The 17,582-nt window shown below is 44.5% G+C and overlaps 1 protein-coding gene across 2 annotated transcripts in view; it reads right to left on the bottom strand.

Moving 5' to 3' along the window:
* LOC112104980 (cyclic AMP-dependent transcription factor ATF-6 alpha) overlaps window positions 1–17,582 on the bottom strand; it is a 362,675-nt gene that overhangs the window by 52,063 nt on the left and 293,030 nt on the right. The gene's annotated exons all lie outside the window — the stretch shown is intronic.

Below are 17,582 nucleotides of genomic sequence, written 5' to 3'. Positions count from 1 at the left end.
GGGGGGGAGGGGCGCAAGGTGGAAGTTTTGCCTAGGACACGAAACTTCCTTGCACCGGCCCTGGGTACTTTACTGAACTGGAGCCTTCACTGCCCATGCTGTTTGGTTTATGTCATCCTGTTAAATCTGTCATCTAATTGAAAAGGGAAGTCTTTCTTCCCTCTTTTTGATGATGATGGATTTACTGCTTGGGAAAATGAAGACCTCTATTTATGCCCAGAACTGGTAATGCAAAGGAAGTGTCAGCCCAAGTATCTCCCCCACTGCCTCAGCACCCTGACCTACATGGGCCACCTCAAAGACTTAGAGAAGAATTAATTTTCCATTCCACTTCAAACCTCAGCTTCCCCACCAGCCAGGGTGTTAATGGTGATGTACACCAGCTCACTACACAGTTATTAAAGAGCCCTTAGAAACGGAATGGCTTTTGGTCACGATTAGTAACCTAGCTTCTGGTGTGAAACATAAAAAAATAAAACTGACAATTAATAAACACCCACCAAAGCCTGCCCAGGCCCTCAAATACAAATCCAAACTCATGTTTTTCCAAACCAAAACATTTGCTAACTATCTTGGGCCAAAACCTCCAAGTCACACCCTGGCAACCTGCTGGTTTCAGTCAGACTGACCAGGGAATGCAGTGGGGAAGGGATTAGAACTTATGGATGAGTTGGAAAGCTTTAAATACAAAGGAGAAGGAGACATATAAAGCTGTGCACTGGTCTCTAAGACCAGATTAGTGCTGTGGCCTTTAACTTTGGAAGATCCAGCTTTAAATCTCAAACAGGTAAAAAGGGAAAGTGAGTCTGATGTTCTCATTCCATTTCAAATCCTACCACAATGTGAAACTCTCATGACATTAGAGACAACTGGGGAGTGGGCAGGCGGCTCTGAGGTTCATTGGCACAGCTCTGTAGGGGGTCAAGGACAGGAATAGCATGGACTGCTCTGGGTCAGGACTGAGGGACATGGGCAGGGAGGAATTTCAGAAGCCTGCACTATGCTTTGCTCAAGGCAGCCCTATCAGCCCCTCAATTTCATGAGAACAATATTCACTTAATTTTTGTTTTAAACAAATGCAAAATTGTTTGGTGTAAGTTTCAGGGTGCTCCTAAGGAGTTCTTCATACAAAGCTAAGTCTTAGATATATGTTACATTGGTGAAATATTTTGCAAGATACCACAAAGAAAAAGAAAAAGAGATTACTGTCCTTGCTAGTAAAAAAAACCCCAACTCAATAAAGAACTCTATTTAAAAACAACCATGGCTCTCAATCTACAACAGTCAACTCTTGCACTAAATTCTTAAAACCCCATAGTCAAGTATTGCTGAAATAGTGACAAAACTCAGCAAAGTCCAACAACTCCACAGTAAAGGCTATTGTGAAAATCAACACAGAATATGTCTCCTGGGAATGCCTTAATGATAAGGTCAGTGTTAGGTCTAAACTTCCTGGCAGTGTTTGTGTCATAATCTGAAGATTGCTTTTAAACACTAGTGCTTGAATTTTGTGCCCTTGATTTTTTTTCTTTTCAAAAGGAATTGTTCCTGGAAAGTTATAAAACTGAATATTATTTACTGAATACTGGAGCTGCTTCTTCGAGGACATAAGTCAAGTAATTGATTAGCAGATTTAACTCAGCGAATCCTAGTTATCTTTTTGCTAAAGAATTTCAAGGTTGATGAAACATTCACACTTTAATTTGGTTTTATTTTTGTCTGTATTATTGTAGCATCCTATGAGCCCCAGGCATGGACCAGTTGTCAATAGTACCTTTATTGATTTTGAATTATACAATGAGAGAAGACGCCCTATCTGATCATTCTAGGACTGCTGGATAAATATTTAGAAATAAACAGCAGCCCCATTGCAAATAATCATACAAAACGACCATTCAGCATAGAAGTAAAGCAAAACCCCATCTTTCCTTGTACATTGCCCACAACAGTATGTGCTTCCTCTGTTGTTCTGCTAAAGAGATCTCAGTGCTGGTGAAAGATGCTGGATTGAAAGGTTACAGCGAACACCTCTTTCAGTACCCTGAGCAGATATAGAACAGGCAGTGCCCATGCCAGTTTATGCTACAACCGCCCCTCATCAGCAACAGAAGCCAGTGCAAACATCTCACACGTGAGCTGCGCAAATTCCACTAGCTCCATTACTTCACAGCTGAGTTCTAAATCTCGACTCTAATACAAGTAGAATTGGAATCTAGCTAATTCAGAGAGGATTTACCTTCCATGATTCTCCAGGAAAGCTACATTACACAGCGCTGATGCAGCTGGACAGACCCTGGCTCCATCTATCAGCTGCAGAGAACACAAGTGGGACCCTGGCTAAGGAACTATTTGCCAGAAGAGAACAGATTATGTCCAAACCTGATGTTCAGTTCAAGGTGTAAAACACACCGCTTCTATAAAGCCTCTACCAGAAGCAAATCTCTTGCAAAAAAAATTATATAGAATCCTGCTCTTCTGTCCAAGAAGAACATAGAGGAAGAGAACAGAGTGCCCAGTGTCTAGTTGGGCACGAATACACCAAAACACATGCTTTGCTGTTTAGATCATTACAGTCCAAACAACATAGCAAAGAAAAAAAAAAGACTTTCAATGTAACGGCAGAGTGAGAAAAGTCATGTGACTTGCATGCTCACATCCAAACAGGCTTTGGAGTTTTCATACAACTCCACAGCACTCCCACGGGGACTTTGAAGAAGAAAGGTGTGTGAAAGACTAATATGCCCCAAGCCCAAAGTCTTGGCCAGTGCTAATTCTTAGGTTGAAAGTTGGGGACAGCCCAAATTCAGCCCAACTCAGGGATGTTTTGCAACTTGCCAGGAGCCAGTGATTTGTAAGCATCCTTATCTTTGACAAGGAGATGTGTTCCCTGTCAACATTGGATTTGCCATGGTCTATCTTGATCCAAAGAGAGAGCCCTGTATTGAAGGTGAGGGTAGCAACAAGTAGACCCTGTAGCCTATCTTTGGTCTGTACTCTGGCTACCTATGCTGTTAGTCATCTGATTGGAAATCTGGAGTTGTAAAAAATGAAGAGGAAAACAGACTGCTCCCTTCTGAGGTATAATAGCAACTGATCAATTTTAATCTTCAAGCCACTTTGCCAGCATTAACTTTAATCAGTCCTCACAATGTTCCTGTAGGAGAGGTAAATATTATTTATTATCCCCATTGTGGAGATGGGGAATCTCAAGTTTGGGGTAAAGTTACTTGCCCCAGGCTACAGAGGGAGTTCGTGGCAGAGCTACGATTAAAATTTAGCTGCCCTGATTCTGAGTCCCATACTCTAGCCACTAAAGCAAACCCCATTTCTATGCTCTAGATGTCCTACAGTAAAATTAGGTCTATATTTTATATTTGGGGATGGGTAGATATCCTTATCTGCTCTTGTGCCTTGAGGACCCCAGTTTCCCTTGTTTTACATCCTGCCCCATCTTAGGGCTGTTAAACATTACGTGCCCAGATATTGCTGATGTTTTTCTGCAGTCTTGGACAAACTCACAAAGGTGTCAACACAGTCTCAAGAGCATCCCTGGAGAAGGATGGCATAGACAGCACTCTCTTTAGAGATGCTCCTCAACAGACAGGAAGACAATTTTCTCTGTTCAGCCTCTTACGTACAAAAAGCGGTTGGCTCTGTCTCCATAACCCTTGCTGCAGCCCTCAGCATCATTATTTGAAGTGTAAGACACAAACACCTATCCATGCAAAAAATCAATGTAAAGATGAGTGATTAGAAAGAAATAAGACATTTAGAAACATGAGAACGGCCATACTGGGTCAGACCAAAGGTCCATCCAGCCCAGTATCCTATCTACCGACAGTGACCAATGCCAGGTGTCAAACAGAGGCTAGGGACACCATTCTTTACCCATCCTGGCTAATAGCCATTAATGAACTTAACCTCCATGAATTTATCTAGGGGTATGTCTACACTACGAAATTAGGTCGAATTTATAGAAGCTGGTTTTATAGATATCGGTTTTATACAGTCGATTGTGTGTGTCCCCACATAAAATGCTCTAAGTGCATGAAGTCGGCGGACCACGTCCACAGTACCGAGGCTAGCGTCGACTTCCGGAGCGTTGCACTGTGGGTAGCTATCCCACAGTTCCCGCAGTCTCCGCCGCCCATTGGAATTCTGGGTTGAGATCCCAATGCCTGATGATGCAAAACAGTGTCGCGGGGGGTTCTGGGTACATGTCATCAGGCCCCTCCCCCTCCGTCAGAGCAACGGCAGACAATTGATTCGCGCCTTTTTACCTGGGTTACCTGTGCAGACAACATACCACGGCAAGCATGGAGCCCGCTCAGCTCAGCTCAGCTCAGCGTCACCATATGTCATCTGGGTGCCGGCAGACGTGGTACTGCATTGCTACACAGCAGCAGCTAATTGCCTTTTGGCAGTAGACGGTGCAGTATGACTGGTAGCCTTCATTGGCTATCTGGGTGCTGGCAGACGTGGGGCTGCATTGCTACACAGCAGCAGCCCCTTGCCTTTTGGCAGTAGATGGTGTATTACGACTGGTATCCGTCATCGTCGTACTCCAGTTCAATCAGAGGCACCTGGGCAGACATGCTTTGTCTCCTGGAGACTCAGTCCTGCCGGCAGTCTTATTGAACTGTCTTGACGATGATGGCTAGCAGTCGTAGTACAGTATCTTCTGCCAAGCACCCAGAAGCTGCAGAGGGCTATCAGTCATGCTGCACCGTCTGCTGCCAGCTTAAGATGTAAAAAATAGATGGACCAGATTTGTTCTGTATTAATTTGCTTCCCCCTCCCTCCGTGAAATCAATGGCCTGCTAAACCCAGGGTTTTGAGTTCAATCTTTGGGGGGGCCATTCTGTATGACAGTTGTTTGTGTTTCTCCCTGATGCACAGCCACCTTTGTTGATTTTAATTCCCTGTACCTGTACGCCATGTCGTCAGTCGCCCCTCCCTCCCTCCGTCAGTTTTGCGCCTTTTTTCAGACCAGACGCCATAGCACTGGGATCATGGAGCCCACTCAGATCACCGCGGCAATTATGAGCACTATGAACACCACGCGCATTGTCCTGGAGTATATGCAGAGCCAGGACATGCCAAAGCAAAACGAGGATCAGCCGAGGAGGCGATTGCAGCGCGGCGACGAGAGTGATGAGGAAATTGACATGGACATAGACCTCTCATAAAGTACGGGCCCCAGCAATGTGCAAATCATGGTGTTACTGGGGCAGGTTCATGCCGTGGAATGCCGATTCTGGGCCTGGGAAACAAGCACAGACTGGTGGGACTGCATAGTGTTGCAGGTGTGGGACGATTCCCAGTGGCTGCGAAACTTTCGCATGCGTAAGGGCACTTTCATGGAACTTTGTGACTTGCTTTCCCCTGCCCTAAAGCGCCAGAATACCAAGATGAGAGCAGCCCTCACAGTTGAGAAGCGAGTGGCGATAGCCCTGTGGAAGCTTGCAACGCCAGACAGCTACCGGTCAGTCGGGAATCAATTTGGAGTGGGCAAATCTACTGTGGGTGCTGCTGTGATCCAAGTTGCCAGGGCAATCAAAGACCTGGTGATATCAAGGGTAGTGACTCTGGGAAACGTGCAGGTCATAGTGGATGGCTTTGCTGCAATGGGATTCCCAAACTGTGGTGGGGCGATAGACGGAACCCATATCCCTATCTTGGCACTGGAGCACCAAGCCACCGAGTACATAAACCGCAAGGGGTACTTTTCAATGCTGCTGCAAGCCCTGGTGGATCACAAGGGACGTTTCACCAATATCAACGTGGGATGGCCGGGAAAGGTACATGATGCTTGCGTCTTCAGGCACTCTGGTCTGTTTCGAAAGCTGGAGGAAGGGACTTTCTTCCCGGACCAGAAAATAACCATTGGGGATGTTGAAATGCCTATCGTTATCCTTGGGGACCCAGCCTACCCCTTAATGCCATGGCTCATGAAGCCGTACACAGGCAGCCTGGACAGTAGTCAGGACCTGTTCAACTATAGGCTGAGCAAGTGCCGAATGGTGGTGGAATGTGCATTTGGACGTTTAAAAGCGCGCTGGCGCAGCTTACTGACTCAGATAGACCTCAGCGAAACCAATATCCCCATTGTTATTGCTGCTTGCTATGAGCTCCACAATATCTGTGAGAGTAAGGGGGAGACATTTATGGAGGGGTGGGAGGTTGAGGCAAATCGCCTGGCCGCTGATTACGCGCAGCCAGACACCAGGGCAGTTAGAAGAGTACAGCAGGGCGCGGTGCGCATCAGAGAAGCTTTGAAAACTAGTTTTGTGACTGGCCAGGCTACGGTGTGAAACTTCTGTTTGTTTCTCCTTGATGGACCCTCCGCCCCACCGCCCCCCGGTTCACTCTACTTCCCTGTAAACCAACCACCCCACCCTCCCCTCCCCCCTTCGAGCACCGCTTGCAGAGGCAATAAAGTCATTGTTACTTCTCATTCATGCATTCTTTATTAATTCATCACACAACTAGGGGGATAATTGCCAAGGTAGCCCGGGATGGGTGGGGGAGGAGGGAAGGAAAAGGACACACTGCAGTTTAAAACTTTAACACTTATTGAAGGCCAGCCTTCCGATGCTCGGGCAAGCATCTGGGGTGGAGTGACTGGGTGGCCAGAGGCCCCCCCACCGTGTTCTTGGGCGTCTGGGTGAGGAGGCAATGGGACTTGGGGAGGAGGGCTGTTGGTTACACAGGGGCTGTAGCGGCGGTCTCTGCTCCTGCTGCCTTTCCTGCAGCTCAACCATACGCTGGAGCATATCAGTTTGATGCTCCAGCAGCCGGAGCATCAACTCTTGTCTTCTGTCTGCAAGCTGACGCCACCTATCATTTTCAGCCCGCCACTTGCTCTGTTCATCCCGCGATTCATCCCGCCACCTCTCCTCTTGTTCATATTGTGCTTTTTTGCACTCTGACATTGACTGCCTCCACGCATTCTGCTGTGCTCTTTCAGCGTGGGAGGACATCTGGAGCTCCGTGAACATATCATCCCGAGTCCGCCGTTTTCTCCTTCTAATCTTCGCTAGCCTCTGCGAAGGAGAAACATTTGCAGCTGGTGGAGGAGAAGGGAGAGGTGGTTAAAAAGACACATTTTAGAGAACAATGGGTACACTCTTTCACGTTAAATTTTGCTGTTCACATTACACAGCACATGTGCTTTCGTTACAAGGTCGCATTTTTCCTCTTATATTGAGGGCCTGCCGGTTTGGTGTGAGAGATCACTCACGCAGTGCCAGGCAACAGAATTCGGCTTGCAGGCAGCCATGGTAAGCCACAGTCTTTTGGCTTTTTTAACCTTCATAACATGTGGGAATGGTTTCAAACAGCAGCGCCCTCATTTCCCATACCAAGGACCCATTGGGTTGGCCATTTAAAATGGGTTTGCAATGTAAAAGGAGGGGCTGGGGTTTCCGGGTTAACATGCAGCACAAACCCAACTACCCCCCGGCCCCCACACACACACCCAATTCTCTGGGATGATCACTTCACCCCTCCCCCCACCGCGTGGCTAACAGCGGGGAACATTTCTGTTCAGCTGAGCAGGAACGGGCACCTCTGAATGTCCCCTTAATAAAATCATCCCATTTCAACCAGGTGACCGTGAATTATATCACTCTCCTGAGGATACAAAGAGAGATAAGGAATGGATGTTGTCTGCATGCCAGCAAACACCGGGACCATATGTTGCCATGCTTTGTTATGCAATGATTCCAGACTACGTGCTACCGGCCTGGCGTGGTAAAGTGTCCTACCATGGCGGACGGGATAAGGCAGCCCTCCCCAGAAACCTTTTGCAAAGGCTTTGGGAGTACATGAAGGAGAGCTTTCTGGAGATGTCCCTGGAGGATTTCCACTCCATTCCCACACACGTTAACAGACTTTTCCAGTAGCTGTACTGGCCGCGATTGCCAGGGCAAATTAATCATTAATCATTAAACACGCTTGCTTTTAAACCATGTGTAATATTTACAAAGGTACACTCACCAGAGGTCCCTTGTGTGCCCTCAGGGTCTGGGAGCACGCCTTGGGTGAGTTCGGGGGTTACTGGTTCCAGGTCCAGGGTGATAAACATATCCTGGCTGTTGGGGAAACCGGTTTCTCTGCTTCCTTGCTGTGAGCTATCTTCATTGTCTTCATCATCATCATCATCTTCCACGTACCCCGAACCCGCTTCCCTGTTGCGTGTTTCTCCATTGTCGGAGTCAAAGCACACAGTTGGGGTAGTGGTGGCTGCACCCCCTAGAATGGCATGCAGCTCTGCGTAGAAGCGGCATGTTTGCGGCTCTGCCCCAGACCTTCCGTTTGCCTCTCTGGCTTTGTGGTAGGCTTGCCTTAGCTCCTTAATTTTCACGCGGCACTGCTGTGCATCCCTGTTATGGCCTCTGTCCTTCATGGCCTTTGAGAGTTTTTCTAATATTTTGCCATTTCAGTTTTTCTAATATTTTGCTACAGAGTTCAGCTAGCACTGAATCGTCTCCCCATATGGCAAGCAGATCCCGTACCTCCTGTTCTGTCCATGCTGGAGCTCTTTTGCAATCCTGTGACTCCATCATGGTTACCTGTGCTGATGAGCTCTGCATGGTCACCTGTGCTCTCCACGCTGGGCAAACAGGAAATGAAATTCAAAAGTTCGCGGGGCTTTTCCTGTCTATCTGGTCAGTGCATCTGAGTTGAGAGTGCTGTCCAGAGCGGTCACAATGAAGCACTGTGGGATAGCTCCCAGAGGCCAATAACGTCGAATTCCGTCCACACTACCCCAAATCCGACCCACAAAGGCCGATTTTAGCGCTAATCCCCTCGTCGGAGGTGGAGTAAAGAAACCGGTTTAAAGTGCCCTTTAAGTCGAAAGAAAGGGCTTCGTCATGTGGACGTGTCCAGGCTTAATTCGATTTAACGCTGCTAAAGTCGACCTAAACTCGTAGTGTAGACCAGGCCTAGTTCTCTTTTAAACGCTGTTATAGTCCTAGCCTTCACAACCTCCTCAGGCAAGGAATTCCACAGGTTGACTGTGCGCTGTGTGAAGAACTTCCTTTTATTTGTTTTAAATAAAACAATTCTGCTGCCCATCAATTTGTAAAAGTATCTCTGTGTAACATGTAATACATTGGGGAAAGACATTATTCTGCTAAACTCCTAAAGCATTTTTAATTTCACACCAGAAGGGAAAAAATAAGCTATTATTCACCTCTGACCTTAACTCTGTAGATACGTATATCTAAAATCAAAATGTTATTTGTAGGCTTGGCAATTTTTTTTTTTTTTTGGTAATTTCAATGGATAGTATCAATTTGCATTTTTTCTGAATTTTTTCAGTTTGAATTTTCACAGTTGCAGGAAATTAAGGGTGTGTGTGTGACAGACAATAATTATTTAATGACGGTAGATGTTGACAGTGGGGCTGCAGGGAAGATCCCTGTGTCACTGAGGGGCCTCAGACATCTGGGCACAAGGTTCTGGAGAGGCTGCAGTCCTGCCCCACCAGAACAGAGACCCCAGCCAATGCCATCCCAGGAGGAGAACCCATGGGGGCAGGGAAGGCCTTCTCACTGCTGAGCAGCTCCAGTCCAGGGATGGCCCCAGCACTTGCAGCTGGTGAGAAAGTCAGCAGGGCTGTGACAGAGGGGCTGCCCGCAGAGGGCTCCCTGTGTGGCTCAGAGCCCAGGATAATGAATCTCTGTGGGTGCAAGGTGCTGGGGAGGCTGCCTCGCTGACTGCCATCAATGCTTTTTTCCCCCTGGTCAATTTCTGTCCCATGAGAAATTAATGTTTAGTGGACTAATGATTTAAATCAAATCCTTCCAAGCCTAGTTATTTGTGAAGTAATACATGAGATAAAACTGAAAAGTAGTAAAAGCAAATCCTAAAAGCCAACATCTGCGTCGTTCCTGCAAGTGTCAGCCAGACGCAGAATAAAGATATTAGCCTACAACAGATGGCTCTGGCTCAGGCCAAGATATACACGTGGATGAAATGACAATTTCAGTAGACGATGCAAAGCTGACAGAGCTGGCATGGCCACCGGAAAAATAACAGCCTGGAAAGACAAGATCTCCTCTCCAGCCTGGTGATACAAAAGCCAGATGACCTAAATATTCAAAAATCCATCCACACCGACAATACCTTTCTTTAATAAGTTCGAAATACAGTAATTCAGGATTTTCTGGGGCTAAAGGATGTTAACTGTTACTTATTAATCTCCCTGTAATAATCATATTTATCAAGCCACTGACCTCACAAAACAGTCAGAATCACAGTTAGAATACGACACACATCATGAAACATTTATAAGCTATTTTCCCTATAAAATGGAATGTCTAATCAGATCCTGCTACTCTTTAAGCCACTCTAGTGTCTGCCACCTGCTTCCAGACACAACCCTAGGGGATATTGCAAGTGTTCAACAATTCAATCCCCGAGCACGGTGCAGGAAAGTGAATGTGGTCCTTAAAGAATCTAAGGATGTAAGATCAAAGGTAAACTGCTCCAATTCTGGTAGTTATACTCTGTATCTCTAAATATCCCCTGTAGTTTCAGAAGGAAATGGAACTCTTTTTCACTGTGCTAGGATATTCCAGTGTTGCCAGCTCCTGCTGTTGTAGTCTAAGTTTTGTGATATTTGGGGTGTTTCTTAAAGCTCCAGCTCCTGGAGTTATGCGAGAATATGTGATAATGTGTGAAAATCTCAGCTTTTGTTTTAAAAAAGTACATTTCTAGCCCTCATAGCTGCAGAGCAAAGCTTGAAAACGTGACCTGACTCTAGCCTCAGAGTCTGTCTACACAGTAATTAGACACTTGTGGCTGGCCCGTGCCAGCCAGCTTGCGCTCACAGGACTCAGGCTGCGGGGCTGTTTCATTGCAGTGTAGATTTCTGGGCTCAGGCTGGAGCCCAAGCTCTGGGACCCTCCCTTCTTGCAGGGTCCTAGAGCCTGGGCTCCATCCAAGCCCAAATGTCTACACAGCAATGAAACAGCCCCGCAGCCCAAGCTCTGGGAGCCTGAGTCAGCTGGCAGGGGCTGTGGGTGTTCTAGTTGCTGTGTAGACATATTATAAGGGTCCAAAAAACAGAAAATAAATAAAAAGTTCCCAAAATATATTCTTCTTAAAATAATGATTTAGGGACCTGACTGATGGTGTTTGAATGCTTGGGGGTGGCATTCCTGCTATTCTCTGGTTTTGCTAAGCCTTGTTAAATAGCTATCATGTTTCACCGTGCCATAGATGCCTTTTAGTGGTGGATGAAATGCAATTTATTTATAGGCATTTCTATGATACTCATCATCAAAGCACTAGAATGCTGCAAAACACTGACTAGGTTATTGTTACTGCACCTGTGACACAGGGAAATATTATGATTCCTTTGGGGAAAACCAGCAAGAGAGAGTTTTGAAAAGTGCCTAAAGGACTGTCTATATTTGAAAATGAATTGGATGAAGGTAGGGTGTGAATTTTCAGCACAATAACTCTTTTTGAGTATCTCCCTATGTGGGCACTCTTATTCCAGAGTAAGACTGCCTTGTTTCCTGTTTAGCTTAATCTACCTTCAAAGAATAGCTCTTCTGGAACAATTCCGAACAAGCCATCAGAGCCATATAGGCCTAAGGGACAGATTTTCAAAATTAGGTCATACACCTTAAGAACAAGGTCATCCTTCCTTTCCCCTATATACTCCTTACCTAACAAGACCATCCTCCCCTGTATTTTCCTTAACAGGGTAAGGAATTTTTATTTATGTATAGGACAGTATGTTTGAAAGTTCTTTTAACAATCTTCTGAATAATGAAATTACAGAATGAAAAATAATTGTAACAGATTTAATGTATCATTATAATTAATAAAATATTTTAATAAATATTGGTTTCACTGGCTTAAATTTGTTTAAGTAAGGTTAGAGTGACAAAGTGGATAATATCTTTTATTGGACCAACTTCAAGCTTTTGAGCCACACAGAGCCACACAGAGCTCCTCCTCAGACCCAGTGATTCCAATCTTGAATTAAAGACTCCAAATAATGGACGGTCCACAACATCCTTAGCAAAATTCTATGGCTGATGTGAGAAGGTGCTTCCAGAAAAGTGATATGAAAGAGAGATAAATGAATATACAAAATGAACCAGGCTGGTTCTCTTGAAAAAAAAAACTGGGGTTCTTTTCTCCTAATATGCTTTTGTGAAAGTAGAATCACAAAAGGCAGGTTATTCAGAACACTGTGTGCTTATTGTATGGCCAAAACCATGGCATGTAGGCAGCCTGGTTATTTTTCCGATCCCACCCAAAGAGGTAGAAATCTGCATATACAGTGGATTGGAATTGGCATGGCTCCTCCCCAAAATTGGGGGATAACAGCCAGAGCCATGCACAAAAATAAAATCTTTGAAGAACACTGGTGTGGACGAGAGCAGTTCTGGTTGGACAATTTTAGACAGGCATTAGAGTGCTGCAAAAATTCATTCATCTCTGTAAGTGGTCAAGATGCCTCTTGAGGCTTGTCACATACAAACAACAAAAATGCAAGGAAAAGGCAGTAAGATAACACAGGTAGTGGAGGGGAGGGCAGAGTTGTTCAAAGCCACTCAAACAACTGTAGTTGTTTGTCCTTGCAGAGGAATGAGTTGTGCACTAATACTATTTGCGGTCACTGAAGACAGACTTCACTTCTACTGGAGGAAACAGAGAAGAACACATTACACATACTCTTTCTCACAAGAAGCATGAGCCTATAGCAGGTCTAGACAGCAAGGCATTTTTCTAAAGTGAAGCAGTCACCATATGCATTCCTATGCTGACTTACAGCTATTGTACCTAGCATGTACTTTATTTGGAATGAAATATTCTCACCTAGGCCTGCCTGTGAGCCAGAGGCTGGACAGCAATAGTACTATAGATAAATGGCTCAGTCACAATAGATTTTAAGCCCAGAAGGGACCATTCTGACCATCTAGGGTCTGACCTCCTGCATAGCACAGGGCAGAGAGTCCCACCAAGTGATTCTTGTATCAAGCGCATAATTTGTGTTTCTACTAGGGCACACCTAGAAAGAAACACCCATTCTTGATTTAGAGACTTCAAGTGATGGAGAATCCATCATGTCATCTGGGAAGCCGTTCCAATGGCTAATTATTCTCACTGTTAAAAATGTGCACCTTATTCCCAATCTGAATTTGACTAGCTACAGCTTCCAGCCATTGGATTTTGTTCTGCCTTTGCTGTTAGTTTAAAGAGCCCTCTGCTACCAGAAATCTTCCACCTGTGTAAGTACTTGTAGACCATGATCAAGTCATAAGGACATAGGGATGGCCATACTGGGTCATAGAATCATAGGGTAACCCCCTGTCAAGATGCAGGATTTGTTGTGTCTAAACCATCTGTGACTCTGTGTTAAGGCTGTTATAGGGTTTGAGAAGTTCACACTTGATACGTGGTGAAATCTAATTATAGAACACATAACCAGACTGGGGTTTGTGCCCTGCTTCTTAACAGTCTGCCTGAGGCTCGCACCCATGTTCATGAACGACTCGAAACAGAGTACTGGGGGTATGTTCACTTGCTTTCTACCATGACCTCTAAGTCTGTTCCCAAGTTGCTGCTTTGCAGGATACAGTCCCCCTTCCTCTTAGCGTGACTTATGTTCTTTGTTCCTTGAAGTATGACTTTGCCTTTGATCATATTAAAACACGTTTTTGAATGCATGCAGCTTAGCAAGTGATTTATATCACTCTGTATCAGCAACCTTTCCTCATAATTATTTATCAGCCAACCAACCTTTGTGTCAGCTGTAAACTTAACATCAATGGTTTTATATTTTATTCCAGATCATTGATATAACTACTGAATAGTATTAGGTCAAGAACCAAGATCCTGCACTCTTGTGTGCTAACCCCTAGGCAGTGCTGCTTTCCAGTATAAATCAAGATTTAAATGATAAATCATCTGAAATTTACTGACTCATGTACTATAGTAAAGTACAATAAGATATTTGAAATCTGGCAGGCTGGAAATACAGTAGAACCACAAATTTACGAATACCTTGGGAATGGAAGTTGTTCGTAACTCTGAAATGTTCTTAACTCTGAACAAAACGTTATGGTGGTTCTTTCAAAAGTTTCCAACTGAAAATTGACTTAATACAGCTTTGAAACTTTACTATGCAGAAAAAAATGCTGCTTTCCCTTTTCTTTTTTTAAAGTAGTTTATGTTTAACACTGTACTGTACTGTATTTGCTTGCTTTTTTTTTTTTTTGTCTCTGCTGCTGCCTGATTCCGGTTCCAAATGAGGTGTGTGGTTGACTGGTCAGTTTGTGACTCTGGGGTTCATAACTCTGAGGATTTACTATACTAGTTTAGGGAAAATTCAGTGTTTGTATGGTGTTCAAATAAAAATCCAACATCATCACCACAAGTCCATTTTGTTTCACATTTGGGTTTATTCACCTTACCAGTATGTGCTAACTCACCTTTGGGAAAGGTTAGTGGCCACCACATGAAGATAACACACACCAGAGCTGAGGGGGAAGGCAATACGCCTCCTTCCTGAAGTCTCTGAAGATGGCCAGAACAATGAGGTGCACAAGAAACATGGTCTTGGCACACTAACTAGTGTGAGCAGATGGAATTTCCAGCACTTGTTTCACACCTCTGGTGCACCCTGAGATCACTGGTCTTGGCTGTGTGTCCAATATACAGATGTTTGAGTCTTCAGCCCATGCTGCACATCACAGTGACTATCACAGTTAAAAGAAACACTGCCACAAGCAGCTTTTAGGAGCACAAACCCTTTGATAGGACATGGAGTGTCCCTTCTTCTGTACCAGTGGTTCTCAGAGAAAGCTCAGTGGAGCCCTCTGTGATGCTTCCCAAGGGCACACAGGGCTATGAGGCACCTCACTACCACCTGCCTTTAGCATGAGGGATGTGATGGGTTTGGTCACAGAGACCCCCTTGGGACTGTCACCTGACATGCTGACATTGCCTCTGAGCACGTTTTCCCTGATGGCTTGGGACTCCAGAACCCTGCCTTGTTGAGCCAGACATGCTAGTCTGCTGCAACACAGACCCAGGTCTGGTCCACACCCCCAAAGCTGCACACCCCCAAAAACTGCTCAGCAGGTTTCCTATCTCCAGCACCCGAACACCCAGCTCCCAGTGGGATCCAAACCCCATATAAATCCATTTTACTCTCTATAAAGCTTATATAGGGTAAACTCATAAATTGTCCGCCCTCTATAACACTGATAGAGATATATGCACAGCTGTTTGCTCCCCCAGGAATTAATCACTTACTCTGGGTTCAATAATAAACAAAAGTGATTTTATTAAGTATAAAAAGTAGGATTTAAGTGGTTCCAAGTAATAACAGAGAGAACAAAGTAAGTTACCAAGCAAAATAAAACAAAACACGCAAGTCTAAGCCTAATGCATTAAGGAACTGCTTACAGGTAAATCTCACTCTTAGAGATGTTCCAATAAGCTTCTTTCACAGACTAGACTCCTTCCTAGTCCAGGCCCAATCCTTTCCCCTGGTACAGTTCTTGTTAGTTTCAGCAGGCATCTTAGGTGAAAAGCAGGGACTCTCTCATGACTGGGATCCTTTTTGTTCTGTTCCACCCCCTTTTATAGCTTTGGCACACGGCGGAGATCTTTTGTCTCTCTGGGTCCCCACCCCTCCTTCTAAATGGAAAAGCACCAGGTTTAAGATGGATTCCAGTTCAGGTGACATGATTACATGTCACTGTAAGACCTCCTTCTTCATTACTTAGGAGCTGACCAACACATACGAAGGAAGGCTTGCAGGTAAACAAACCCATTCAAGTTCATTGATTCTGAAGCACCCTTAATGGCCTCCACTTAATGTGTTTACATCAGTAATACAAGTTTATATTTTATTCTCCTAACTTCAGACATAAAAATAACACATGCAAACAAATAGGATGAACACACTCAGTAGATTATAACCTTTGTAATGATACCTTACAAAAGATCTTTTGCATTTAGCATATTCCAGTTACATCATATTTACACTCATAGGCATATTTCCATAAAACATTAGAATATTAGGGTTGGAAGGGACCTCAGGAGGTCATCTAGTCCAACCCCCTACTCAAAGCAGGACCAATCCCCACGCAGATTTTTGCCCCAGATCCCTAAATAGCCCCCTCAAGGATTGAGCTCACAACCCTAATTTTAGCAGGCCAATGCTCACACCACTGAGCTATCTTTCCCCCATTATGGAGTGCAATGTCACAAGGGACTCTTGTCAGTCCCTGCTGTGGATCAGATCCCTGAAACTGCCAGCCCATGGCAACACAAGCACTGCCTGCCAGGTCTCTCTCTCTCTGTACAGATTATTAACAGGCACACTCACCCACCTCCAAGTCCTCTGAGTGTCCTTCTTGAGTGCTCAGTCCCTGTTCTACTGAACACTCACAGAACTCTTAGTGTACTAGTAGGATTTTATGTTGTATTTTATATAATTTAGAATGAAGGATAAAAAATAATAATATAGTATGTATTAAATGTATTGGTGTATAATTTGATCATATTCTGCCAGCCACCCTTTTGAATAGCAGAAAGGAATGGCCGAATGGGCCATCAGCCAGAATCTGTGTCTGGACTGATTTCAAGGCAGTAACAGATCCTTTGAGGGTCACCAAGTTGTTGTAGATTTAGCATTTTAAAATAAGTAAAGGAATGCCATAATTGTTGGGGTTTTTTTGCATTACAATTTGATGTTCCAGTTCAAAATGTTCTGTGTAAATTAATTCTGTTTTGTGTGTGAATGAAGAATGTATGGGTTAAGAGATAAGTGTGAAGGCCACTGCTGAACCAGATGGTCTAGGGAGGAGCTGGAGACAGACGCAAGGGCACCAGAAGGCTGCAACACGCCCCTATTGAAATGCCAGAGGAGGGCAGATTGACGACTCTAAACAAGATGATAGGCACCTATCAATGGGGACAAGATAACGGTGATCAAAACCAGCATGGAATAACTTCCTGAGGAACTTGATGTAAAGAATGAGAAGGACAATTTAAGAAATACAGGCACTCATCAAACAACAATTGATTACAGCATGAAGGTGCAAAGCTCATTGGCTCACCAGCTTGTAAGACTCAACTCAGGATCACTATTTTACCTAACACACATCACTTCGCTATATAGGGAAAATAAGAATAAGTTTATCAAAGAACAGAGATTCAAGTGATGGAAAGTAAGTATATTGGAAACAAATGGTTACATATAAAACAAATTCACAGAATCACAGAAATTTAGGACTGGAAGGGACCTCAATAGGTCATCTAGTCCAGTTCTCTGCACTGAGGCAGGACTAAGTATCATCTAGATTATCCCAAACAGGTGTTTGTCTAGTCTGTTCTCAAAACCTCCAGTGATGGAGATTCCACAACCTCCCTAAGTAATTTGTTCCGGTGCTTAACTACCCTGACAGTTAGGAAGTTTTTCCTAATGTCCAACCTAAATCTCCATTGCTGCAATTTAAGCCCATTTTGTCTTTGCCTGTCCTCCGTTGATAAGGAGGACAATTTATCACCCTCCTCTTTATAACAACCTTTTA

Source organism: Terrapene carolina, unplaced genomic scaffold, assembly GCF_002925995.2.
Source record: "Terrapene carolina triunguis isolate 2854851 unplaced genomic scaffold, T_m_triunguis-2.0 Scaffold210, whole genome shotgun sequence".
NCBI lineage: Eukaryota > Metazoa > Chordata > Testudines > Emydidae > Terrapene > Terrapene triunguis.
This window is presented reverse-complemented; position numbering and strand designations above follow the sequence as displayed.